Source organism: Rhagoletis pomonella, unplaced genomic scaffold, assembly GCF_013731165.1.
Source record: "Rhagoletis pomonella isolate Grant_MI unplaced genomic scaffold, Rhpom_1.0 Rhpom_scaffold_00008, whole genome shotgun sequence".
Classification (NCBI taxonomy): Eukaryota; Metazoa; Arthropoda; class Insecta; order Diptera; family Tephritidae; genus Rhagoletis; species Rhagoletis pomonella.
In genome coordinates this window covers 13936831-13943130 of record NW_023458562.1, presented here as the reverse complement: position 1 = coordinate 13943130, position 6300 = coordinate 13936831, and the positions used below count along the sequence as shown (strand labels likewise).

Here is a 6300-nt window from a genome sequence, read left to right as displayed (position 1 = left end):
GTTAATTCTGAAATAATTACATAGCATCAGTGTGGGTGGATGCATCGAGTCCAAGTGACTCAAAGGATGAGAAGCTACAAATAGCTTCGTAAATGCTGCCATCAATATTTAAAATTTTTTCTTGAGAGAGAGAAAAGCAAGACAACGTTACCGTTATGCGGTGATGAGTTTTCGTTAACACGAAAATCTTATTAGATAGGTCGTGTCAGCTGACATTGTCTTCGAAATTACGTCGGTGGGTTACTGCGCCCTATAGCATATTTAAATCTGCATTGAGAGATTTATATTCGCTCCATTTATTTGATACTTTAGGAAACTGAGAATAAAAACATTTTGTGAAAAAAAATCAAAGCAGCATTCCTGAAAGAATTTGACCTAGATCACGTTGAACGGAAGAACTTGCAGTATCCTTCGAGAGCACACCTCCCACAACCGTTGTCATTATATTCAACAGACAAGCCTCCCATTTCTATGTAGAAATATAGATTTTCATACCCATAACTTCTGTCCAAAAAACCGCATTCCAGATTCACCGAAAAATCAGGTGGAACTGGATTCCTGCCAGATTGGTTAACGAATGCTTTCTGCAGGGTGTCAAACCAAGCCCGCCCTAGTAAGAAGCCTAGAAAAAAAAACACATAAGTTGAATTTGGAAATCGAAATTCTTCGAAAGTTGTGCAGTTATCCACGGCCTCTGCTTACAAACAGAAATCGCAGAACTATGAAAAAGTAGTAAGAAAAGCGAGAAGAACCCCTATGGATTCAGCCCTGCAGCACCTAAATGTAGTTTAGGTTGTTAAGCAGACTTGGAATGTGTTTGGGGAGCATCCCGAACAGCACCAGTAGGCCTGCAGAGGTCCGATGGCACTTGGATAGAGAGGATCAACACGATATTTCCCGGGCTATTGGAGCCTTCAAGCCATATAAGACTCTACAGCCAGACGGGGTCACACCCTTTCAATCACAAGAATCATTGGAATGTAGTGCAAACAGGTTGCATGCCATAATTCGGTCCTTACTCTTAACCACTAAGGTACTCAATAGGTGGAGAAAGTCCAGAGTTACATATTTCCATCACCGAACTCATGACTTTATCTGCCTAAAGGAGCTCTTGACTTACCAAGTGTTCGCTGACAAGCTGGTGACAGCTATAGCAAGCTTAAGAAGAGGGTAAGTGCACAGAAGCAGCATTTTACGGAATTGTAGCGCATACTGAAAGCTCATTATCCTTTAAGGAATATAGCCTATAATATTTGTAGAACAAAACTGGGGACAAGTTGGTGCAGGCTGATTCAGCGGGTGTATCGACGAGTAGATTTGCTAGCAGGAGCACACTATAAGTAGGATTTGGGGAGCAGTGTGACCGGCAGCCCGATTCCATCCTTCGCTATAGCTAATTTCAATTGCCAAAAATCTTCAAAAACAATAGCAGGCGCACCTAATAATGTGCAACACCTGGTAAGCTACCAAGATTCTGAAAATTCTGCTATGAGCGCGTATCCATCTGTATAACAGGCGGAAGTATTCACAATCGAAGTCTTTGTTCACGAATGTCTTCACAGAAGGACAAATGGGGCCAGAATAAATATTATGTCAGATAATCAGGCACCACTAAACGCCTTAGAGGCATTTAGAGTGGCATGTCTACGAGTTGGGAGGAATCTCAGATTGCTGCCCACTGGCAGAAGTCATAGAAAATGAGGCAATCGAATAAATTCATAACTCATTCTAGGAGGAACTCCGACAAACTTCTAGAACTTAACCACGAGGGTCTTAAAGCTCTTACAGACTACCTGACAGAACACTCCAAGTTAAGGTTTGATTAAAATGGAGCTTTTTGTATCATGAGTCGTACAGTGATACACCAAAATTTGGAACAAGGCACCCTCCAATGATTTCAAATCAAGGAAGAATTGGTGCATCCGTGTGGCGATTTGTCGAGCAAAGCTAAGTTGGTATTTTCGAAAAAGGTCTCTTAAGGGCGACTGCGAAGTTTTTAGCGAAAAAATTCCGTTCTCTTGAATTTATGGAGTTGCCTTTCAATTTGTTAGTGTAAAAGTGCTGATGTTCTTTAGCTTTTTTTCACTGTCTTACTTTTTCTAGCCTTTTTTTAAGTCAATTCAGCGTAATTTTTTAACAATCATCTGGTCACCATGCTGGGGAGTAAAGTAAATCTTTAGAGGCAAGGAGGAGGAGAGCTGTACAAAGTATTTTCCTATGGATCAGTGAGCGTGCTGTGCGTCACTCCGACAAAAGCTATGCTGCGCGAGCTTGCAAGATAGCGTACTTTCCTTCCATTTCCACCGTCTTGGAAGAGTTTGAGCATTCCGCCAGTCACTCGCAAGCCCAACTTGGAGGAGTTCTTCCTCCCAGAAACCGGCGAAAGACGGAAACAGTTTGTGGCCAGAATTAGCTATTCTTAACAAATCAATTTTATGTTTTTGCTTCTATGGAAGCCGACTTATTTTTTAAGATTTCGTCAATGCATTCTAACAAAAATTTTTTTCAAATTAAATTATTGTACTTCTGTGCCTTGTGGAAGGGCCTCCTTTAATCGTTCGCAGCGGTCTGCTTCTTTTTGTAACTTTCCAAAATATCATCCTTTATTTCGAGCCACTTAGTTAGAATAACAGTTGATAAGCATCTGTTCGAACGAAACTAATATGAAAACGAAATCAGTGCATTGATTACACGTTTGCCTTTTCTAGGAAATGCGAATTAAAAAAGGATGAGAGAAATTTGGCATCATGACCTTGAGAAATCACACCCTTAATACTACTCATGCGTATATACAAATTGGCAGAGATAGAGAAAAACGCACAGGCAATGCAAATATATATGTACATACGAACAAACATGCATATACATACATGCGCACATGGCATAGACATATATATACATACTTGTACATACATATGTGAAAAATAACGGAGGATTTAAGCACCAAAAAGCGCATGTGCCTGGCAGGAAATCTAACTTAGCCACGTAAGTCTTTAAACCGATTGTATTGTCATTAAGCTTCTTGACAAGAGTTGGCTTTTCTTGCGGCTTGATTATGGTTTTATATAGACATCAGTGATATCACTTTTGGAGAGAGGTCCCATGGCGTTTTTACAGCAGTAAGGAGCCGCTGATGCCTTTTTTACTCGCTCTTCAATACCTGGCTTCCACGACAATTTTCCGTCCAAGATCATGCCCAAGAACTTGATCCCGTTAAGGAGCATAATTGAAACGCTCGCTATCAAGGAGAGCTGGGTAGGAGACACTTTATACCCCGTGGTAAATAGTACGAGCGCTATCTTTCCAGAATTTATAGCAAGTCTGCAGCTCGTATACCATTATGTGTGAAATTTAAATAGAAAACCAAAAATCCAGCTTCACTTTTTCCTAGTGGGTACACTCAAATATGTAAGTATATATGTACGTGTTTTTGTATAGATATGCACACATAAATACTCTATCACATGTCGGTATTAAATGAAAACGATTTCAAGCTAAAACTATTCACAACTATTCCATAACATTTTCAGCTAAAACACGCATAAGTAGGCACAAACTGCACACGCACAAATAAAAACATAAATATGTCAAAGCGTATTACACTGATATTCACAATACATACTATGCCACCTAAGTGATATCAATTTTGTTTTCACTTTTACACATCATCGACGTATTTGTGTTTTTTCGATGATATGCAAACATACATACATATATGCGTACATATGTACTTACATGGCATCTGATATTTGTCTATTTTTAGATGCCGATATCAAAAATATTTACGAGATAATAAGATATACATATATTTCTGCGTTATTTTCTGAAATTCGCACTGCGTTCGCTGCGGTTTTAGGCTCCTGTTCCATCTTATGGCTCGCGGCTGATGCTGATTAACTTAAGCACTTTAGAAAAGAGAAGAAGAGTTCTTTCATTATCGTTCACTTATAATATAATTAGCGGCATCATTAACTGACCAATTTTGCTTGAGCGGATGAGCTTTAATGTTCCTCAAAGAAGCCTATGAAATGTTTACTCCTTCTACTGGGAAAGCTTCAGAACTAAATATGCAAGTAACGCCCCGATTTCTCGAGCACTTCGGGAATTTAATGCTGTTTCTAACTCACATCAGCTAGACTTTTCTTTGTCTAAATCGACTTTTATTAAAGTTCTTAATTTAATCGCCTATTTACTTTGCATATTAATTGGTATTATTAACTATCTCTATTTTATATCTCTTCTAGTCTGTAAGGAACATTGTACTGTATATTTAAACATAAATAAATAAAATGCGCTTATAAATTTTAATATGAAATACTGTTAAGCGATAAACATGCATGTTACGTATACGCCGTGGTGCACCGAAAGGGAAACAAATTTTGCCTTTATGACCACTTACATGAATATGTCTACACAAATGTTATATATAAAATATGTCAGCAGACGCATAGTAGATTCTCTTATATATAAATATACACAAAAAAATGTGAAATGAGTACATAAAAATTTGTGCCGCAATATCTCAATCAAACGTCGAAAAGTAATACGAAATAGCATTGAAATAGAATTATGTGAGTGAAAATTGTATTTATAACTCAACTAGATACATACCTATGTACATTTGTACGTTGGTAGTCTGGCATGAAATTTAAAAACGTGTAGATGTGTATGCGGTAAGCTAATGCTTGACAAGACGCAGTAAAAGGTATTAAAGCGCCAGCAGCTGTTTCTATTCAGTCAAACAACATCATATACTTACATATACATATTTAAGTATGAAAATTTGTAGGCGTAACTTCATTTATTCATGTATATATTATTTGAGTGATAAAAAAGTACACCGATCCAGTCCAACCATGGAGGTGCGCAAAATTTCACTAGTCATTTTACCTCAAACTAAACTGTCATATTTAATTACGCTAACTCTTTCATTTATTCAGCTGCAGTCAATAATCATGCAAATTATTTGAGCTCGTTTATCATGATTTAGAGGCATTTTCATAAATTTTTTTTAGCCTGAGGAAATTAGCAACAGCTTTTGAGATTATACTGTATTAAATTATCCAAGCATATCAATTAATTATTGAAGCGTGAATTTATTATTATATATACTAGCTAATTAGATACAATTATCTCAATTGCGCGCTGATTATTGGAAGCTATGTAGTCTATTTGTGGTATATTGGAGTACTTACAAAAGTGTTCCTCTGTCATGCTGTAGCGGACCAACTCATGTCTCTGTGCCAGCTTATTGTTTGTTACCCGATCACTGCTAGTGTTTTAACGAAATGTGATTGAAGTTGAGCATTTGAAAGCGCATTTGCATGTCTGGCTGTAGCTGAACGTGTAGAGATGCTCGCTGTTAGTTGTTAGCTCCGAGCATGTTCCGGTTCGAATGCCGTCAGAGGCAGCATGTAATTTTTAATTTTTGTTTTTGGTTTTTATTAATTTCGAAAAAGCATCTGAGAAGTGAAGAATAGAAGCGTGTACAAACGAAAAAATATAACAACAATGCCATTGTTAATATGTTGGAGTAGTTTTGTGCTACTCTGATGTAATTTAGGGATGGAGTATATGGTAATGCCCTAGGACATCGCAATGTTAATGGGATCATATTTTTTTATATGAATTGTGGTTAATTTTGGAGTAATCCTTGGTCCTTAGGGAGTACTCTTTACACGCATGCATGGAGTAGTCGCGATTTTTGCAGGGAACACACACATACATAAATAGTACAAATCGCGTGCCGTGGTGTTGATGGATATTCAACATTTAAAAGCAAATTTATATGCCTGGGTGTAGCTGAGTGCGCAGAGATGCTTGCCATAAGTTGTTGATATCCGGAGATGGTCGGGTTCGAATTCTACTGCAGGCAACATGCAAATTAAATTTTTTTTTAGTTTTTGTCTTGATTATTCACTTCGCGGATGCTTTTTCAGTATGAACGCGGTCATTTTAATATGCGCGTAATTGAATTGAATATTTACCAATATACAGTACTTTCGTTGACGTTTATAGCAAGATCAATGTGTGAGTGAATTGAAGTGAGTTGAGGTGAGTTAAGGTGAGTTGATTGTAGGTGAGCTAAGTTGAATTAATTGAGTTAAAGTGAAATAAGTTGAGTGTAGGTGAGGTGACTTAAGTTAAGTAAGTTGAAATGAAGTCAGTTGAGGTGAAGTTAGTTGAGGTGCGGTGAGTGAAAATGAGGTGAGTAATCTGAGGCGAGGTGTGTCGAGGTGAGGTGAGTTGAGATGAGACAATATGAAGTAAGAATAGTTGACTTGAAATGCCTTGAGATAA

General features: G+C 37.7%; 1 long non-coding RNA gene across 1 annotated transcript; it reads left to right on the top strand.

The window, feature by feature from the left end:
* The first annotated feature begins 2908 nt into the window (after positions 1–2908).
* Positions 2909–4206, top strand: LOC118745123. The gene is made up of 3 exons (XR_004993617.1): positions 2909–2985; positions 3070–3408; positions 3764–4206. It is a non-coding gene; the product is annotated as an uncharacterized LOC118745123 (long non-coding RNA).
* Positions 4207–6300: the final 2094 nt, after the last annotated feature.